Here is a 20583-nt window from a genome sequence, read left to right on the forward strand (position 1 = left end):
CAGCAGACTGGCAAAATGTACACACACACACACACACACACACATGGGGTGAGGGGTAGAGAATTTTTTCTTAATTGTAACTGCTCTTTGAGAAATAGGGAACATTCCGCTGTGGGAAATTAGAAATGCAGAAAAGCACAAAGCAGAAAATAAATCGCCTGTTACCCCTGCCCCACCCACCCCGCTCTTTGGTATCTGTTTCTCCAATCTTCTTTCTCTCTCTGCTCTCTACCTTGCTTACTTGTTTCTATCTATCCCACCTTTTTTTAATGTAGTCAGGAAGAATTTGGGCAAATCGTCTTTTCACTTACCACGGAAGTATGACCATTTCCCCCTAGATTATTAAAAATTCATCTCAAATTGTATTCAGTGGCTGCCCAGAATCTTCCACCATCTGCATGTGCCAAAATGGGCTCCCCCAACCCCCAGCTGCTGGATACTCACCCTGTTTTCTTCTTTTTTAACAAACGTAAATAATGCTATGATAAACATCCTTGTAGATAAATCTTTGTACACATCTTAGGCTATTTCCTCAGGGCAAATTTCCCAGAAGTGGAATTACTGGTTACTTACATTCGGAAAGAGGAAACTTTTAAAAAATTCTTAAAACTCTCTAGTCAGTTATGCCACTTTAAGGAATTTATCAATTTCTGACCACACATATTAAAAGCTCCCTAGAGTCTGAATTGTAATTTTAGACATCTTTAAAAAAAAAAAAAACAAAAAGAAAGAAAGAATAAAGAAAACCTAGGTTGTCTGGCAATAGTCGATGCAAGGGAGTGACATCCATCCCTGCCTCAATGCAGTTGCCCTTCAAGTGAGAGCCTGCTTTCTTAGCAAGGAAAGGGAAGAAGGTGGGCTTTAATTGAGGGAACAAACCAAGTCCACCTTATTTTTGAAAAAAAATCATGATTTGGCTCGTTAGCTTACCACTGCAGCAGAATAAGAGGAGGAGGCCATGCTCACCTCGGACAGCTCCTCAATCCTTTCCCAACATCACCTTTTGCTTCTCCATCAAAATTTATCTGCCCCACATCCCAATTTCCCGAGGCCCAGCTACTGGCTGGAGCTAATCTGGTCAGATAATTTCTACAGTGAACACAAGAAACCATGTGTCACTAGACTACCCCAGATAGCATTCGGGGGTGGCAGTGGGGAGAACATCAAAAAGTATCACATGCTTGACACATAAAACGGAAAACACAGGAAACTCAAATTGCATATAATCTTGCAATTTGGAAATAACCACTACTAACCTTCAGTTGACATTTTGGTGGAAGCTTCCAAAGCTTCCTCATCCTCTCCCAACGAGTGACACAGATGGTGATTTGGGCAGTGTGACAGGTGGGCAGGAAGGGATTTTGGGTGGGGAGGGCTCTATCCGATCACACTCTATCAGATCATACCCTGGGGCAACTGCTGATTCCACCCAGGAGTGAAGCCAGCTCCACACACAGCCACCCAGAGGAAGGATGATTTCTCCCAGGTTGCTGGGGAAGTAACGGCCCCAGGACACTGGCAGGGAATCAAGCTGGCTTGTCCCAGAGAACTCCCAGACAGTCCCTCAAGCAAGGGGCTCTGTCTTCAAATGTCTGTTTGTAAACAGATGGTCTGGAGTTGAGGGCATGCTTTCCCAGTGGTATCATGGTGGTATCCATGGTATCCAGAGGACTCACCCACCCAGCACAGGGGCCAAAGATGGCTCTCCCAGAGCCAGCTCCGCACAAATAGTCACTAAGCTACCAGAAATGTCCTTGGCAGGCCCCCAGACCCTACCCACGCTGCCCCAGCCTCTATGGAGGGCTCTTCCTTCTCAATTCCCAAATGAAAAAACCCCTCAGTGTGGCTGACCCCAGCAAGACAGTAATCAAAAAGTAATCAGATGGCATTAAAAGATACTAATGTATGAAGGACTGATATGATAGTCCTATAACCCACTCATGAATATTGCTCTTTATGGCAAAAGACCATGTACTAATCCAGGTACACCTGCATTTTGGCAGAATATCACACCGAGATACAGAAGTCACATGCAAGCTCTGTGCGGTACTGGGATGAGGGGAAGTCACATTTAGGAAATAGGCCCAAACTGCAGCTTCAGCTCTGCTTCTGGTTCCCTCCCCATCCACTGCTAGCCACCGGTTTTTGGGGAGCCATTGCTCAGAGCTCTGGTGCTCAGAAGAGGATTAGGAAGGGCTGGGGCAGACATGCAATACGGGTGGGGAGAGTGGAGGTGGTAAGACACATAGTCAGCAAACCAGACATTGCTAAACCAGGTCCAGTAATAGTGTTGAAGTATGTGCCCAGGTGTGAGTGGGTCTCTGAGTCCCCCGAGGTGAACCCGGGGTTTTGGCTCTCACACTCACCTATCTCCTGGCTGCTCTCAGTTTGCACTCCAGGTGTGGAAAACCTACAAGCAAACAAGACCGAGATCAGAAAGGTTAGAGGGGCTTGTATTTTCCAGGTCACAAACCAGTGGCCAGATTCAGATCTGGTTGTTTAAAATTTAATATTTGAACTGATCCCAGTATTTAGAAACTGAGGGATTTCATGCACAAGTCCAGCTTTCTGACTCCTCCGGGGACAGCTGCACCTCTGGGCCACAGGCCAGCAGGCTGGCAATGCGCTGGAGTCACGTCAGCTGCCTGCTCAGGCCCACAAATGCTCCCTAATCCCAGCCTATCTGGTCCCCGTGAGTGCTTAATGATGCTGTCCCTGATGGGGGTCTGCTGCCAGCCAGGACCTGCACAGCTCAGGTGTGCTCCCCTTTCAAATCGGCCATTGCTGTCTCCTATCCCTTCCCTTCTCCTGCTCTAAACACAGGAGCCAGAAGTCCAGAGGGAGAATGCCAGGTTGGTCTGTCAGAATAATCAAGGGTAAGATGATGGGAATCAGATTCCAGAAATGGTTTTGATGGGGGGCCCTACAGCCTCCTATCCTGAAGCCCTTTCCTGAACCCTTGCTCTGCAACTCTGGGGGAGCTGAATCAGGCAGGATCCTGAAGCCTTCATAAAGGACCTTTTCACGGAAGTGGGCAAGAGTGGCACAGTTTCCCTGGGGGGAGCAGACGTGGGGATTCTGCTCCCACCACCCCTAGGGCATGGGAAGTGGGAATGGTTTCTAGACCCAGGCACAGAGAACATCCTTGACAGGAGCTGTCACCTGGGATCAAGGACTGAAGCCACCCCACGGTGATCCTGAGGGAGACAGCTGGAGACAAAATACCCTAACCCTGCCCCCCTCACTTTATATCCTGCTAGAGCTCCCCATTGGTCACAGCCAACAGGAAGCCAGAGAGGGGAGGAAGTGCACTGATGACTATAGGTCATCTCCTAGGGCACAGGGCGGTGGCAAGAGGGTGGAGAGTTGTCTCAAGGGGCAAATAGCAGATGTCCAGCACAATGGCCCTGCCTTTCTGTACCCTGTTCAACCTCAGGATGCACATCCCTCAGGCCCTGAGCCAAGGCTAACCAGGTCCTACCAAGTGTCAGGGGCTCAGTGCCACCCTAATGACTATTAGCTGGCATCTCTCTGTTCCGCTCACCTGAACTGAGCCTTGCTTGGCCCACCCCACCTCCCCAGAACCTGGAACCTGGCCTGCACCCTGAGGTCCTCTTGCCACCTTTGTCTGTTCTCTTCCACTGAACACCCTTCAAATTCCTCTCACTGTAGAGCCAGAATGCCCCCCTTCCTGGAAACACAGCCAGCCCAGAGTTCACAGAGATCCAGGAGCAAAGCTGCAGGGAACCCACAAGCACGAGGCTGACACAGAATAGTCATGGAGATGAAGTGGCCACCTGAAAACGCCCCTCCCTAAAGATCTTCCGGGAAAAACTTGAGCCTGACAAGAGGCAGCCATGTGCAGGATTTCACAGAAGCCAGAACCAGAACTGACCCAGGAGATCACCTGCTCTGGCACCTGCTTTGTACAGATGGAGAAACTGAGTCCAAGAGACGGGTGGGCTTGCACAGGCCACACAGCCACAAAGGGGCAGAGCCAGTGTTTTGTTTGCCCACCAAGCTATCCCTTCCCCTTGGCCTGGAATACCCCAGGGCTTGGCCAGGCCAGGAGACTGATGTCAGCCTGGGTTTGCTCAATAGTGATTTTACAACACTGAGGGATACCCAGTTCATTTACTCCTCGCCCCAACTACCAGAGGCAGCTACTGTTAGAATTCATATGCTACAGATGAGGAAGTTGAGTCCCAGAGAAGTTTAACGGTCTTAGACCAGCACAGGAGGTGAGTTCTGGAACAGAGGCAACAACATTGACAACAATTAAAATAACTAGCAACAGGGACTAAGATGCTTTCTCTAGGTTGGCCCTATGCTGAAGTCCTCTCACATATTATCCCATTACGGTTTTGTTTGTTTTTGTTTTTGTTTTTGTTTTTGTTTTTGTTGTTATTGTTTTTGTTTTTTAAACTGGAGAGTTTCTATTAACTTTACACTTGGCTAAAACAAGGAGGATGTATCAGATCCGTATTGCCAACTTGAGACATAATTGACATATAACATTGTGTAGGTTATAATACGTTGATTTGATACACTTACAAGCTGCAGAATGATTGCCGCCATGGGGTAAGTAACATGTATATCTGGATATCCTGTCCTATAATTGCCATTTCTTTTTTGTAGTGAGAACATTTGGGATCTACTCTTAGCATCTTTAGGATCTTGAATGGCTACGACTAGCGCTGTTGTTATTTCAACACCTCCTGACCATTTTGTTCCACATATTCACTTTTCTGACTCTTTGTTGGCCTCTCCACAATGTCTTCAGGTCTTAGAAGGCAAAAAGCTTAGGACTGGCCACCTGTCATGCCCAGTATCCTTCTGGTGATGTTCAAGAAGCTTCACCCCAGGCTCAGCTGGACCCACCTGCTTCCCACCCAAGGCCCTGAACTCATGCACATGGTAGTGAGGTCTGGAGCTCTGGGCAGTCAGTCATGCCTCATCAGTGGTGCCCCTGTCTTCTCCAACAGAGACTGTTGAGATGAAAGATTGATGAGCAATCTGTCCTTGCTGGTGAATTTTTAATTACGGAAGAAAGGACACCGACCCCATCCCCTGGCCCAAACCAGAACCTCAGGGAGAATGGTTCTTCGGTGTCAACATTGTTAAAATTTCATCCACACTGACAAGTATGAACTCTGTATCTAAGTTTTTTCTGTCCATAAATAAAGGTGAATGACTGAGATGGAGAGTGATCAGTTGGGAAACCAGGAGCCCCTCAGCATGGAAAATTCCGTACTGACACGAGAGGGAGTGAGACAAGGACTCTAGAAAGCCTGGGGTGAGTCTGGACACAGGGGTAGTAGGTATAGGAGCCTGAAGACCATGCCAGCTGTCAGTCTACGACTCCTGCCCTTCTAAATTGCAGGTGACCCCACTTCACACCCTGGATCCTCTTACGGTCAACAAGCTGAGAAGGGGCTGAGCTTGAAACACGGCTGCTATGTAGGGGCTCCAACCCCAGCCTTGCAGAGACAGGACAGACCTATTACTGTCGAGTCATGCCCCAAGACAGCAACATGCCTGTGGAATTATCTATGACTCTGTCAGTCCAATTTCACAAATGACCAGGAAAGGGAAACACATTCAAGTCTCTGCTTCATCATTTACTGGCCCATTTTCTTGAGCAAGTCACTTCAATGTCCCAAGCCTCAGTTTTTTTTTTTTTTTTTCTGTAAGATGGGGATAGAAATAGCTACTGCAGGGGAGGGGCAGTGGTGAAGGTATAATGGAAAGGATGCAGGGAAAACACTGAGCACCATGTCCAGTACACAGTGAGTTTCTAAAAAACGTTGAGCATGCAAGGAAGAATAAACCACCAGCTCTGCTCTCTAACTCCTTATAAAACAGTGAGGATATCACATTGGCTAAACCAAAACTTTCAAGAAAGACTGGAATATGGGCAAAATGATTCTACAAAACACCTGGAGTGAGAATTTTGGGGGAGGGATCATTTTGACTTGGGGTTAGCAACCAGGGGAGGGCTTCTTGAAAGAGGGTACCTGGAAAATACACTTCCAAGGACTTCCACTCTTTGTGAATTCAGGGACCAAACTCCAGTGGGAAGTCTTTCCCAGCCTGAACTTCTCTCTATGCAAACTGGGCGTCAATTATGGTATATCTGATTCTTAGTGATAGTTCTGTTTAGTCAATAAAGTCACAAGTCATTAGCTCCCCAGGGCTTCTGGACTTTCTAGCTCATATCCTGCCTCCTCTAGTAATCTTTCCAGGATTGCTTCAGTGCACGTGGATCCTACTCTTCTCATGTGCCACTAGCACCCAAAGCCCAAACCACATGCCCTGCTTATAGGGAAGGAGCCCTGGGTTCTAGTACCAGCTCAGCCCCCGGCTCGCTGTGAAATATTGGTCACAAGCCAGCCACTTGTTGGGCCTATTTCCTTGTCCATGAACAAGGGGATCAGAGTCCCCCAGAGTGAGCTTTGGAGCACTAGTCTTTTGAGAGACTCCCTAAAACAGGGCACCATGTTTCATGCTACGGTCCTCACCTTCCTTATAGATTCCACAAAGCAGCGAACACATGAAGGCTCTGATGAAGTCCCGCAACACAGAAACCAGTGTAGTTTTGCTTGACCCAGAATTTTCCAAACTAACTTTATTTGAACCTTTTGTGGAATAACATCTATTAACGTCTCACAAAACTAGCATTCTTCAGCACTCACTTTGGGAATGCTGGCCTGAAAGATCTCTCAGGGATACCTACGTGTACTGCCATTTGGGGACTCAGTAAGAATCTGGAATGTGGAATTTCACCCTGAGTCACTTTTCCAAAATGTCTCTGCTCCATTTCTGACCAAGATATAAGGGCACTCTTCTCTAACTCCTACGACAGGCACTGTGTCTAGACTTCTTGCACTGTGATGACAGACGTGTCTCCCATAAGCTTTTGAGTGAGGAATCATATCTGGATACTGGTTTGTCTCAGAACTTGATGCTCAATAAATATTTTTGAATACAAGGGGATGGTTAAAATATTGAACAAATGATATGGCCCTGGGGGCTAGCAAAAGGGACACCAGCTATAAACAACCCACAGGGCTCCCCTGACTATGCTTGTTAGTCAAACACCAGCCCTGGTGGAAGGAAGGAAGGAAGGGAAAGGGAAGGGAAAGGAAGAAAAAAAGAAAGAAGAAAAGAAAAGGAGAGGAAAGAAAAGAAAGAAGGAAGAGAGGATGGAAGGAAGAGAGACAAAGGAAGGCAGGCATGCAGGGAAGACCCACCTCAGAGACTGTACTATTAACAAGAGAGAAAAAGCACTTTCTAAGGCAATGCCCAGTGCTGTGTTTTCCCCCTTCTGGGCAGTTCTGGCGTGGCCATTCCCATCTGGGGGCTGGGGCTAGGTGCTGCCAAGACGAGCCTTCTCTGCCATGGCGCCAGCTGGAGCCAAGGCCACATGAGAAAGTGGGCTTTTCTGTGTCCCTCAACAGAGCTGGCAGCAGCTTTAAGATTTCAAATATCCTTCTGAAATCTGAATCAAAAATGGAAATTTTTTTTTCCCAGTAAATAATACCCTTGATGTCAGTAATGCTGGAGAAGGCTCAGCAGCATCCAGAAATCCAGAGGTAACGACGTGTGGGGAGCCATCACAGCACAACACAACGCAAACCTGGGTTTTCTGTCTCCACCCACCAGGCCACCTGCCTTCCAAGGGTGTGAAGACTTAGTTGGTCACTTTAGGCCTTGGCATGAGTAAGAGACACTGTTTTCTGATCATACCTGTTAATGCTACAGGGAAATTCAGAATGGCCATGGGCTGGGGACTCTACATGGTCATGGGCTTTGGAGACCCTAGGTTCAGGATGGAGGGTGGTGGAGATGTGGTGGAAGAGTCTGGTGGCGGAAGGTAAGATTAGAATGGGTCAGAGCCCTCTCTGAGTGACGGGCAGTAACAGACTCCTGCCAAGCTCTGGGATGGGACAGCTTCAGATTTCCATATTGGTTTCCCTCCTCAGTCAGGATTTGAAGCAGATACCACTGGGTTTGAGTTACATGGCTTCCTGACCTTTGACTCCTGGGAGGCTTGTGGGGGGAGGTGTGAGTTCTCAGGAGAGGCCAGGCCTAGGGCACATGGGGAGGGCTGAGAAGAGAGTGGCCAGGACAGACAGCACCTGGCTTGATGCTTCCAAAGCAGGGTTTCCTGCTTTTCAATATCACCATCCTGTGATATTTAAGCAGACTGCAAGGACACTTCTCCCCAAGGAGTGGCTACTCTAAGGGGAGAGTCTCTGCTGTGTCCTAGCTTACGTTTAACAGCTCTCCAGAGCTTGCTAAGTTCTCTATCAACCAAGGAAATCTGGCCTCCTTCACTGAGAAGCAAGGTCTATGCAGAATTTAACAACATTAGCAGTTTGCTTTCCTTTTTCAAGTATTTTTATGGTTACTTTCTATTTATGAGAGCTGTTACCATTTTTTTCCATTTATGGTAGCAATAAGGCTTCATTCTAAAATGTATTTTGGTTTTAAAAAAGAGCTCATTTGAATAAAAACATTAAGTACTTTTTAGTACAGGTTATCTCATCTATAGGTGTGAAGGGAGGTATATGAATGACTGAGTCTAGGAAACATTCATCGAGTCCAACTTGCTCATACCACCTATGGGTAGGCTGAGTCCAGATGGAAGAAGCATGGCCCAAGGACACAGAGCCAATGAACAGCAGGAGCTGGGATGATGCACTCAGGGTCAGGGTCTCCAGATTCTTTCCGCCTAGTTATCTCTTCTTTTTGAAGCTGAGCTATCAATACTTCCTTAGTGTAGCCCTCACAGTGCAGAAGGAATGTGGCTTTACAGATCTGCTGTCTCTAGGGTACCAGGGGTTCTGCAGAGACCAGAACTGAGACTTTTCTTCTTTTTATTCCATGGAATAAATTAGTGTTCTATGGTCACAGAACTGATGTTCAATGGGACTCTGGTAAAAGGGGCAGGTGGGTGAATGGGTGAGGGGAAAGATGGATAAGTGGGTACATGGAGATATAGATGGAAAGAGAAGGGGATGGATTGGATGGATGGATGGATGGATGGATGGGAGAGCCATGGGTTGGATGGATGGACGGATGGACAGATGGATGGATGGGTGGAGTCAGATAAGTGGAAAGATGGAAATACAGATGGAGAGACAGGCAGATAGGTGGATGGATGAAGATGTGAATGAATAAATTATTTGGCCAATGACTTAGGGTATCCCTCCTTTCTTCAACCCATCCAAGGGTATTTTCATTCTCTTAGAGAACTAGCAAAAATTTATTTAAGATGAAAGAATTAATGGTGAAACTTCAGATACCATGATAAATTGGTAGAGAAAGAACATTTTCCTGGCATCTTGACCTCAAGGCAAAGATGAGCACTAAAACCCAGAGAGGTCAGAGCCTCAGCTTTTCAAACTCACTCTCTGATCTTGGGTGAATTCCCTCCCTATCCTGGGCCTATGTATCCCTCTGTGTAAAGTGAATCCAATGAGTCCCACTATCTCAGCATCCTATGTACCCCCTGGGGAACTATGAGGCCAAAACATCCCCAACCATATCCAATGCTGCCAGCAGGCACTGCATCCATCAGTTGGATTTGGCTTCCTGAAGAGGTGAGTACCTTTCTGCAAAGTGTTGTGCTAAAGGTGGCCAGGCAATCAAGGAGTCCCTTAGAACAGAATCCACAATGCCTTTGAAACCAGTATATTCCATCTTGCTCTGCTTTTGAAACCAGTGTATTCAAAGGAGAAAACATCAGAAAGGCTGGTAACATGAAGTCAAGTCCTCAGTCCCCTAAATGATGGATCCCTTCACATATACAACTGTCATGTGCAGGGTGAGGGTGATCCAAAGGTGAGAAGACAAAGGAAGGGCTAACGTGGGAGGCTCAGAGCACAGATCAGCCAGGCCTGGGTGCAAATCCTACCCTTGACCCTTCTTAGCTATGCACCTTTTTTTTTTTTTTAAGATTTTATTTTATTTATTTGAGAGAGAGGGAAAGAGAGATAGAGACAGAGCATGGGTGGGGTGGAGGGCAAGAGGGAGATGGAGAAGCAGACTCCCTACTGAGCAGAGAGCCTGACCTGGAGCTTGATCCCAGGACCCAGAGATTATGACCTGAGCCGAAGGCAGACACTTAACCGACTGAGCCACCCAGGTGCTCCTTAGCTATGCATCCTTCAGCCACTTCTCCCATCTCTCTGAGCCTTGTCATAATTTTCTTTCAATATGGGGACATATTAGCTAGCTCTCCACTTTGTCAGATGGTTGTGAAAATTAGAGATCATCCATGTACATGGTTAGGCTCCACAGATGTTAGCTCATAGTCCTTCTAATCTGTGAACTGCAGAGGATGCCTTGTCCAGTAGATCTTAGATCTTGTACAGTAGGATTTAGCTGTTTGCTCATTTACTAAGTTTATTGAACATCTACAATATGCCAGTCCCTCTCCTATGCTCTGGGGACTCAGTAGGGAGCCAAGGCAGCCCTGATGTCTGACCTTGTAGAGTTTAAAGTCTGGGAGATGATCATTTACCAAATGGTCATTCAAGTAAATGTGAAACATTAGTGATACATGTTCTGTGAAGGGGAAAATGTAATGGGGGGGGGGTACCTATGTCATGGAGACCACTTTATTCTGGGGCAGGGTTGTCAGGGAAGTGACTGGAGCTGAGACCTGAAGGATACACAGGCTGTGAGCTGGTATAGGTGTTGGAGGTGGGGGAGTAGGTAATGGGACAGGGAGAGAGGTTTAGCAAGTGCAAAGGTCATGTAGCAGAAAGGGTGCAGTGTGATCAAAGATTAGAGAGGAAGCCAGTGTGGCTGCAGCACAAAGCATGGGGCAGTGTGTTATCAGATAAAGCTGAAAGCAAGGACAGGGCCCTGAGCACCCAGAGACTCACGAGCCATAGCAGGGCCTTTGTTTTTTTCCTGGGGAAAATGGGAAGCCATTAAAGGGCATAAAGTTGAGGAGTGAGGGGATCAGTCACTGCAACGTAGAGAATAGATACAGGAAACCCAGAGGGGAGGCTGACAACAGTGAGGCAGTCACGCCACTGTCCAGCCAAGAGACAATGATGTCCCAGACTGGGTGGTGACAAAAGTGTGGGTAGCAGCTGGGAACAGCTCTCATCCAAGATCTGGCAAATAATTAACATGCAGGGGAGTGTGTCTATCAGGTCTACTAAGACTTCCTCTGTCCCCTTTTAATGCGGTTGGTCTCTCAAGACACTGAAACTCAATCTCAGCCCCATGGACCAAGGCAGGCCCTCCACAGAGGCCTTGGTACAGGACAACTTTGGTGGATGTCCATGCAATAGATAAGGTGATACCATTTACAATACCCACACACAGACTTTACAGTTTTCAACCATCTTTCAGAGCCTTATCTAATTTGATCCTCAAAACCACTCTCAAGATGGGTGAACTCCAAACCCCAACTTCTTTCCTGACTCTCTTTTGAAGAACAAAAACAGTAAGACACCCAGTAACCACCGCTGTCTAGTAGATTCTCATTATTAGCAGTAGTTATGTCCTATAAAGTCTCCACAAACACCGAGTTAGTGAATAGAAAACCACTGCTCCCAGGGAAAATGTAGGGTGAGGTTCCCAAGAGCCTCACTTCACAGTATTTTCATCAGCTGATCAATGCAGAACTTCGTTTTATGAGTGTTTCTGTATAAAGACACCTTATTTAATATCTACTGCAGATTTGTTAACATTAAATTCACGACCAACGGCACCGTACCTCATGCCTGAATGAACATCTTCTCACACGTGCATTTTCTCCACAAGACACACCACAGCCTTCTGGGCTTAGGAACAGTAGCCAGCACTTCAGCTCTGTACTTGGGGGCTCTTTTCAACAACCACATCACCAACAAAAAGTGCAAAAACGTGAAAAACCTGGCACCAAGTAGACCACAAAAAAGCCCAGTTGTTTCCATACAAGAGCTGAAACCAGAAGGCGGAGTGACACATTGTTCAGCCTCTGTTAGGAACTTGAGCACTGAAAAATCTTTTCCCTGCTCTGCAGCTATCTTCAAATGACCGCAAGAGAACCCTGAGTATTGATTTGAGGGTTACAAATAAATTTCAGTAAGTAGGTGAATAAATAACATGGAATCTGTGAAGAATGACAACTGGCTCTATTTACCATTCACTGGCTAACAGGACACATTTTCATTGGAGGCCCCCCATGTGCTATGTGTCCGCCTTTGGGTGCTGGAGCATGGGGTACAGAGCTGCTCAGGGCGCGGACTCTTTATTTGCGGAGCTCGAGCTGCCTGCTGGGCATTGGGCAGTCTTGCCGCAGGCAGCATCTTGCCTCCTCACCCCGTGGGAGTGGCTGCTATTTGTCAGAGGAGATGGGGGCAGGCAAAGGGTCCCACAGCTGGAAAATAGCCCAGTGGGGATGAAAACCAGGGGCATTTCCTCCGGAGTCCAGCTCCACATCCCACACCCTTAAGCATCGTCTGCACACCCGCATTCTAAAAACCGTTTTCACACCAGATTTCTTCAAACTCTGTTCATTTTCCCCTTCCTGCCAAGTAAGCAGTTAAACTCACAAACTATATTAATCCCTGGCATAGTTCATTTAAACAAAATATTGCCAAGCAACGAAAGGCAGAAATCCTCTTACGACCCACATGGGTATTGATGCTGTGCTTTGAGTGAGGGCTGTGCCGCTTAGCGTCTGATTGTAAACCCACCTGAATCCTGGACAAAGCATCCAGGCGGGGCTGGGTGGGACAGGATGGGATGACCACTTGCCGTGGCGGGGGTGGGTGGGGGCTGCTGATTGCTTGCTGGCTTCACCGTGAGTCTCCTGGATCTTCATAGACAACAGAGGCAACACACAGGTGCTGGACACTTTTTAGTGAAAACCAGCTTTATATACCTGACTATTTAACTCCCTCAAGCCCCAAACAGTGCATTTAAGACTCTAGAAAGCACTTTCACATCCATGGCTGATTTCACTTCCCTCTAATTGAGAGTTAGGTGCTGACCGTAGCCCAGTTCAGAGATGAGGACAGTGAGACCCACGGGAGGGGGGAATTACTTGCCAGCATCCCACAACTAAGCAGGAGACAGAGTGGGGATTTGATTCCATGCCTTTTGTCTCTCAATGACACAGTCTCTCGACTGTGTCCTTGGGTAGAGAAAGGATACATACTTCTTTCCTTTAAGCTGCTCAACTCTACATGGGAAAATGTTTCAGAAGGAATAGAGCTGAAAAGGAGGGATAAGGAGTGATGCGCCCGACTCCTTGGCCACATGGATTGGTTTGGAAGCCTGGCCTTGCCATGGCTCAGGTGCATATCCTGGTGCGAATCACTTACTCTATGCCTCAGTTTCCTCACCTGTTAAGTCTGGAAAATAGTATCTGCCTCAGAGAGTGGCTGGAAGGATTAAATGAGTCAATATTTGTATAGTGCTTAGCACAGAGTTTGCCGTTTAGTAAATGCTATATATAAATACTTGTTAAAAATGCAAAAACTTAACCTAGGCATAAATCAGAAAGGAAAAGCATTCGCCAAATTTGTTGTTACCCAGAATTTTCTGTTTCTCAATTCAGTTGAGCTACATGTTGATTTGTTGTATTTAACACTGCTATTAATAACCAAGTGGCAACTTTCCTACCTATAGGAACCTCAGATAGGAACAGAGTTGTACTACAATTTAGAGATGAGGACTTCTGAAGCTCAGGCAGGTACAATGACTTGCCTCAGGTCACAGAGCTGGAAAGTGGCAGAGCCAGGATTCAGATCCAGCTCCATCCAGCAATAAGGCCTGTGCTGTTAGTCACTCTGACTCCAGGTGAATCAGTGGTACCCAAGCTCCAAGTTACCTGGGATGGTCTCCTGGAGGTGCAGGCTTTGGGAGAGAGGGTCTTTGCCAAAAGGCTGCTGTAGACATAGTGGGACAGACCCCACTCCCACTCCCAAGCTGGTCCTGTACAGGGCCTGGAAGCCCAGAAGAGAACCCAGGGCTCCATACACCATAAACCATGTGCTCTGCCTCTCTTAAAGGGGGAAGCACCGGGTCTACTGCAGTCTGAGCAACAAGGAACAGAAATAGCTCCATGTCAGACATAGCTTCAGGATTAAAATTGCAGACTACTCTTCGGAAGACATGTTGTCAATTTCCCAGCAGGTTTCTTATAGGAAACGTTTCAGGAGGGCTGTATTTCTCTGTGCCCAAAACTAGAATATCGTCCCACATCTGGAAGAGAAAATGGACTTCAAAGTTGATGTGAAGTAGGCCTATGAGGTCCCCTGCTTGGACCAGGAGACTCAGGTTTGAGGCCTGACTCAGCCACTTCCTTGCTGTGTGATCACGGGAAAATCCTTTCTCTCTCTGTGCCCCATGAGCTGTGGGCAGCAGCCTTGGATAGACTTCAACCGGTAGATGATTTTTTTTGTTTGGCTTGAAGAGAGACTTAAAAATTTGAAAAATTATATATAAAAGTACAGATTTCTGGATTTTCTTAGAAATACAAATACCTGGCTCCAGGATCCCACACTCTTACAAGGTGAATCACTGGGTGGGACTGAATGTGACTTTTTCCTTAGTGGGTCCAAAGTCCCACCACTCCCCACTGTTAGCCCCACCTTGCACAGCATGGCATCTGCCTGGCCTTGGGGACATTGAGGTTTGCCACTTCTGGGTTTGCCACTTCTCTGTGGGTCCTTCAAACACTAATGTTCACTGGTTTCAAGAGTATCCCTCCACATTAGCTGTCGTTGTTTGGAGGCCCAGTGGGAACAAGGACCTTGCCTCACTCTCACCCTAGTTACCCCAGGGCCTGGCCCATGGCAGGTGCTTCATAAATCTCTAATGAAATACTCTGAGACTATGATAAACTGGAATGAGAACTGAATGAGTCAGGAGGACCTGGCTTGAGCTTTGGCCCTGACACACAGGGACACTGGGAATTGACAGGTCCCTTCCTCTCTCTTAATCCTCTTTTTGCATCTAATGTAGATGTTCTGCCAGGCCCCCTGCAGCTGGCTCAGGTGACAGGCCCTGCAAAGTCTAGGACATTGAGGTTCTGGCTTGGTCCCCCAATGTCACTGGGCCCTTGTGCTATGACAGCCCAGGACAGTGAGGCCCTGTAGACCCATTATTCACCCTGCTCCCTGATCAGATGTCCTGTTCTCCTCCTCCCCATATTGGCTGGCTGGAGGGCACAGCCCTGCCATGAGGCCTGGCCCCACTGGGAGCTGTGAGCTTCTGGAGAAAATAAGGGAATCCAAATGCAGGTAGTAATGTCTTTGTGTGATTTCTGACTGGGCCCTTGGAGGCCCAGGCTCAGTCAGGGCCCCCTGAAATGAAGATGATAAAAGGGAAGGATATGTAGGAGCTGGGTAGGACCAGGGATTCTGAACAGTATGGGCCTGATGCTGGAACCCTCTTTCTACCACTTTCCAGCTGTGTGACCTTGGTGGAATGACATAGCCTCTCTCTCCTCATCTAGAAAACAGGGATTCTAATCACTATCTTACTGGGTCACTGTAAGAATTAAATGAATTAACATAGTTGTATGCTTCATAAATGCTACTTCTACTCTACTCCTGCATCCTAAAATGTTCCTGCTGTGCAATGATGAAATAACATAAGATAGGATTCCCCCCATCCCATATTTGCTACTCCTCCCCAGAAGCAATATATTTTTCTTTTCCAAATCCCACACTCTGGAAACCTAGTACTGACTGATGATTTACTCTTTGAGGTCAACAAGCTTTGTTTGTTCATAGACATGGACCAAGACTGAGACCTATTAGCCTTAATACTTCAGCATGAATTTGTTCAAATCAAATGCCTTCTTTCCTGAGAGTAAGACATGGGGATGGGGAATGTAATGAAATGAGGACACAAAATGGAACCAAGGGCTCTTCATAGGGGCCACTGGGTAGGCAAGAAAAACTGGAAACCTTCCAGGAGAGGCTGACTAACTAAAACTTTAATATTCTAGGATTTTATGGAAAATAACCCTAAGGAACAAAGCTTAAACAGTGTGTATTCTTCGGCATCTGCCAGCAGCTCCATGAGATTCTCAGTCCAGACTTTGTTCTACAGTTGTGGCAGGGTAGCCCAGTTGTTGTCCATCCAATAATCCTTCTCCTCACCTTGTCCATGCTGTCAAGACATAGCAAGTCATTTCTATGACTGACATTCACTTTCCCACACTCCCTCCCAGCAAAGGGTATCTTCTGACCCATTCTTTAAGACTTCTGCTGGAGGGGTCCCAGAAAAGGATTCTTTCCCCAGTACAAAGACAGAGATACAAGGAGAGCCCTTCTTCCTTGCCCTCTTCTTCCTATCTTTGGATGCTTTCCTGTGAGGAAGTAAGGCCTGAAGCAATGGCAGCCATTTTGCAGTCATGAGGCTGACACAATGAGATGGCACTGGATCTTACTGAATCAGCCTGGGGAGCTTCCACTACCAGGCATTTACTATTTTAGTACTTCGTTATATGTCCAGTTACTTGCAGGTGAAATGCTCCCTCCTCATGCTCAAGGCAGCTGAAGCCATTTGACCCACTTGCAGACAACTTGGGGTTAGCTGGTAATTACATGGCAATACCATGGCTTCCATATCTGATATAGCACTGTATCCCAAGGTGACCCTACCAGGGGCTCTGTCCATTTCAGCCTTGGAGATATCACCAGGGGGCCCATTTCTCCACTCAAGTAGTGCACATTTCATGACCAGATGCACCATCTGACCCTATCAGCTTATGATCTCCCAATGCCAAAGAGTCCCAGGACCTTCTCTCTGTGGCCTTGAGGAAACATGTTTTGGGGGATCATTGCTACCTAAAGAAAATATAAAACACCCTTTTTAGAGCCTCCAGTCTTTGAAGGCTAAGAGAACCCAGCACAGGTCATGTGAGTCATCCCCCTGCCTCCAGAGGGATGGCCTGTTCTCTCCAAGGAAGCATACATGATTGCCTTCTGTACCCTGACCCCATATCAGGCCAGCCAGTTTACCCAGAAGGACTCTTGTCTCCAGCAAAATACCTCCCTTGTGTATCTCCTAGGACCAAGAGCTCCACATGCTATGCCTTTTAGGTAAGGCTTTGTCCTCTGCCAGAATAATAACTGCTCCATTTTTCCTAAGAATGAGCTTCAGATCAACTCCTTCAATGGGCAGGTTTGGTGGGGAAGTCCCGTTGTATGTGGAGCCAGGCTTTTTGTCAGGGGGCTTGGAGGTTTGAGTTGGGTATACCAGGACGACACAGCAATGTGTCAGCTTGAGGCTGTCACAAAGGAGAGGGAGCTGACCCATCACATGGAAAGTAGAGGAAGACGAGCCCTATATGATGGAGGACACGGCCTTCCAGCACTCCCAGGATTGTGAGCTGAGTGTCCACAGAAATCAGTGAGTACCCACTGTCCTCATGGTGTGGGAGGCAATAGGGTATGGTTGGGACTGAGCCGGGGGTGGCTTGGAGAGTGGCCATCACTCAGCTCACGGTTGCCTGGGCTTTTACATTTTGAAGAGAAGTTAGAAATCCAGATTTTTCCATGACATCACTCAGTTTGGGGATTCTGGCAACTAATTCCAGTTCAAAACAGCAGGCAGGATAAGGCAATGTACACAAAATTTGACATGTGTCCACAGGATTAGCCTGAAGACCTCCAGTTTGGAGGCAGTGGTTTAAGTTTTGGTGGTTAGTGCTATAAGTCGAGTAATCAGGAAGCAGCTTGAAAGGCCGCATGTGGTCTCCCTCCCTTCACCAATGACATCCTGAGGACACAAGGCAATACGACTTTCTGGCTCTTAGGTGTGTACGGTGGTGAAGTTTCTCCAGTATACTCATGTGCCACTTCTTGCCCTGTCCTGAGACTCTGAAGCCCACTTTATCCCTTTCCCCTAAACTCTCCTGTGTTCTAAGCACTTGGGATTACAGGGATAGACAAGAATCGGAGGCTGCTGTCTAGCACAGTCTGTGATTTGGCCTTGGTGGAAAATTCCACCAGCTCCTCCCAGGTAGCGTTTTGCATGCAGTGACGGCACAGCATCCACAGGCATCCTTCCATAAAGCACTGCTCTTCCCTGGCAAGAATGGTGCTCTCTCGGTCATCCTCATTGATCCCTGCCAGCTTTGCACTGACCAGACAAGGCAGACCTCTGCAAATGGTCGTCTGGGGGGCTGTTTCACTGAGTGCTCCTTGGCCTCAGCTCAGAGAGATTCCTGCCTGCAAGGAAGCTATGGCGGTGGCTCTGAGTCACTCAGGCCTTCCTGCTGGGCCTCCTAGGGGCATGGGCAAGGCCAGAGGACCCCACAGAGCCACCCTGGGCCTCAAAACCAGCACAAGTACTCAGAGACACAAAGTATGCCACTTAGCATCTGGGGGACCACCTATAACTACAGCCCCTAAGAACGGGATAAAAGTCCTTGACCTGCTGACTGAACAGAGGTCAGGATGTGGATGAGCCCGATGCAGAAGTGCTTCTCTAATGTAAAAGCTGATTTCTCTTCCTGTGGCCCTTGAATGTTGTCCTGGTATCAACTCTGCTGCTCTTGCCAACACAGTGACAAGTGGCTTCACTCACCCAAATACTCCCTGTCTCTGAGTGCCAGGGACCTGTAGACAAAAATGTGAGGTGACAGCGGGGGAGGCTGGGCCACTTCCCAGGAAATGTACAGGGCTGGTTGGGAAGGGCTGGCTTCATGCCCACACCACCTTTGCGGGCTGGAGGAGTTTGGGAAAATGAGCTCACTCGGGAAGATGGGCCCGGATGCCTAAGACCCCAGGGAGGTTAGGACGAACTTCTAGAAACGGACTGTTCTAAAATGTAAAGCTGGTCCATTGCTTTCTTGATTTAAGCTGCTCAAGGGACTTAGGCTTCCAGCCAAGATGGAGGACCAGAAACCATTTTACTCTAACACTTGCAAAAAATCTGAAAATAGGCAAAACCTACAGAACTAATTTGTTTGCGATTGGATAACAGACAATGGTGCTCAGTGATAACTCAGAGGTAGCAAATCAGAAGTGATCCTAGTGACTGCCCCAGATTACTGCCTGAGTCGTTTCCAGGGGGGAACTTAAATAGAAACTAGTAGGCTCCCTGAGTTGGGGAGACAGAGCTGAGAGTCCAGGGCAGAGGACTGGAGAGATGAAAAATGTATAGAGTGAGATCTCTGGAGATCAGGACACCCTCTACTATTCAGTTGAATACTGATCTGGCCTGGGTGTGAACAGGCCAGAAAAAGAGCAATCTGAAAGGCTAAGAGGAACAAGGCCTATCTTCCCCAGCCAGACTAGCAACCCTCAGGATTCATGCAACATTTAGTCAAGCACCCAGTAGGGTCTTGCCTCAGTAGCGGTGAGTAACTGGTCTTGAAATGAGCACTGCTCTGGTCTCACCTAACAAATATACAAAATAACCCCCCACCACACACCCCAACCAAGTCAAACTGCTTCTCAGTAGCTTAACTGCATCTCAGACAAAGCTGAAGAACACTGATAGGGATACAACAACATCCAGCACCCACAAAGGTAAAAGAAAGTGTCTAGAATCCAATAAAAAATTATCAGGCATGCAAAGAAGTAGGAAATTATAATCACAGTGAGATGACTGGTCAATCAAAATTGATCCAGGTGTTAGAATGGGTAGATAAGGACATAGTGACAGCTATTTTAACTGGATTCCATATGTTCAAAAAGTCAAATAGAGATAAGATATAAAAAAGGCATTAGTCAACCTCTAGAAATGAAAACGATAATGTGTGAAATGAACAAGACATTGAATGAGACAGGCAGCAGATCAGAAAGCGTGAAAGGAAGGACCAGTGAGCTTGAAATCAGTAATGTTCTGAAACAGAACACAATGAGAAGAGAAGAATAAAAAACCGAACAGAGCATTGGTGAGCTGTGGGACATCATTAAGTGGCCTCACACATTGTACCTGGAATTCTCAAAAGAAAGAAGGGGAGGGAGCACAGAAAAAGTATTTGATGAACTAATGGCTGAAACATTTCCAACATCTTATGAAAGTTATAAACATTCCGCCCTCAGCAATTCCAGTGAATCTTAAGCACAAGAAACAAAGAAAACTACACCGAAGTTCAGAGAAATAAAATTTCTTTAAACAAGTGATTAAGAGAAAATCTTATAAGCAGCCAAAAAAAAAAAAAAAAAAAAAAAAAAGAAAGAAAAGAAAAGATACATTATATAAAGAGAAACAGAGGTAATGATGACAGATTTCTCATTGAAAACAATGTAAACGAGAACACAGTGGGGGCTGATATCTTTTTAAAAGAGAAAGAAAAGAACTGTAAACCTAAGAGCAAAAATATCTTTCATAAAACAAAGGCAAAATAAAGACATTTCCAGACATATAAAACCCAAAAGAATTCATTATCAGCAGAGTTGTACTATAAGAAATGTTAAAGTTTCTCAGACAGAAGGAAAATGATACCAGATGGGAATACAGATAGAAGAATAAAGAGCATTGTAAATGGGAACCACATAGGCAAATATATAAATTTTAAAAAATTATTTAAAACTTTATAAAAGATATCAATTGTTTAAATAAGAAAACAGTGTGGTGCTTATACACAGAAGTAAAGTG

General features: G+C 46.7%; 1 protein-coding gene across 10 annotated transcripts in view; it reads right to left on the reverse strand.

Annotated features, from left to right (window-relative positions):
• Positions 1-20583, reverse strand: part of ATP2B2 (ATPase plasma membrane Ca2+ transporting 2) — a 367144-nt gene that overhangs the window by 280247 nt on the left and 66314 nt on the right. For all 10 annotated transcript variants that reach the window (XM_059161728.1, XM_059161734.1, XM_059161732.1 and 7 more), the window contains one exon: positions 2367-2410. The gene's annotated coding sequence lies outside the window, so the exon portion shown is untranslated. The remainder of the gene's footprint in view (positions 1-2366; positions 2411-20583) is intronic.

The sequence above is a fragment of the Mustela lutreola genome, chromosome 2, assembly GCF_030435805.1.
Source record: "Mustela lutreola isolate mMusLut2 chromosome 2, mMusLut2.pri, whole genome shotgun sequence".
Classification (NCBI taxonomy): Eukaryota; Metazoa; Chordata; class Mammalia; order Carnivora; family Mustelidae; genus Mustela; species Mustela lutreola.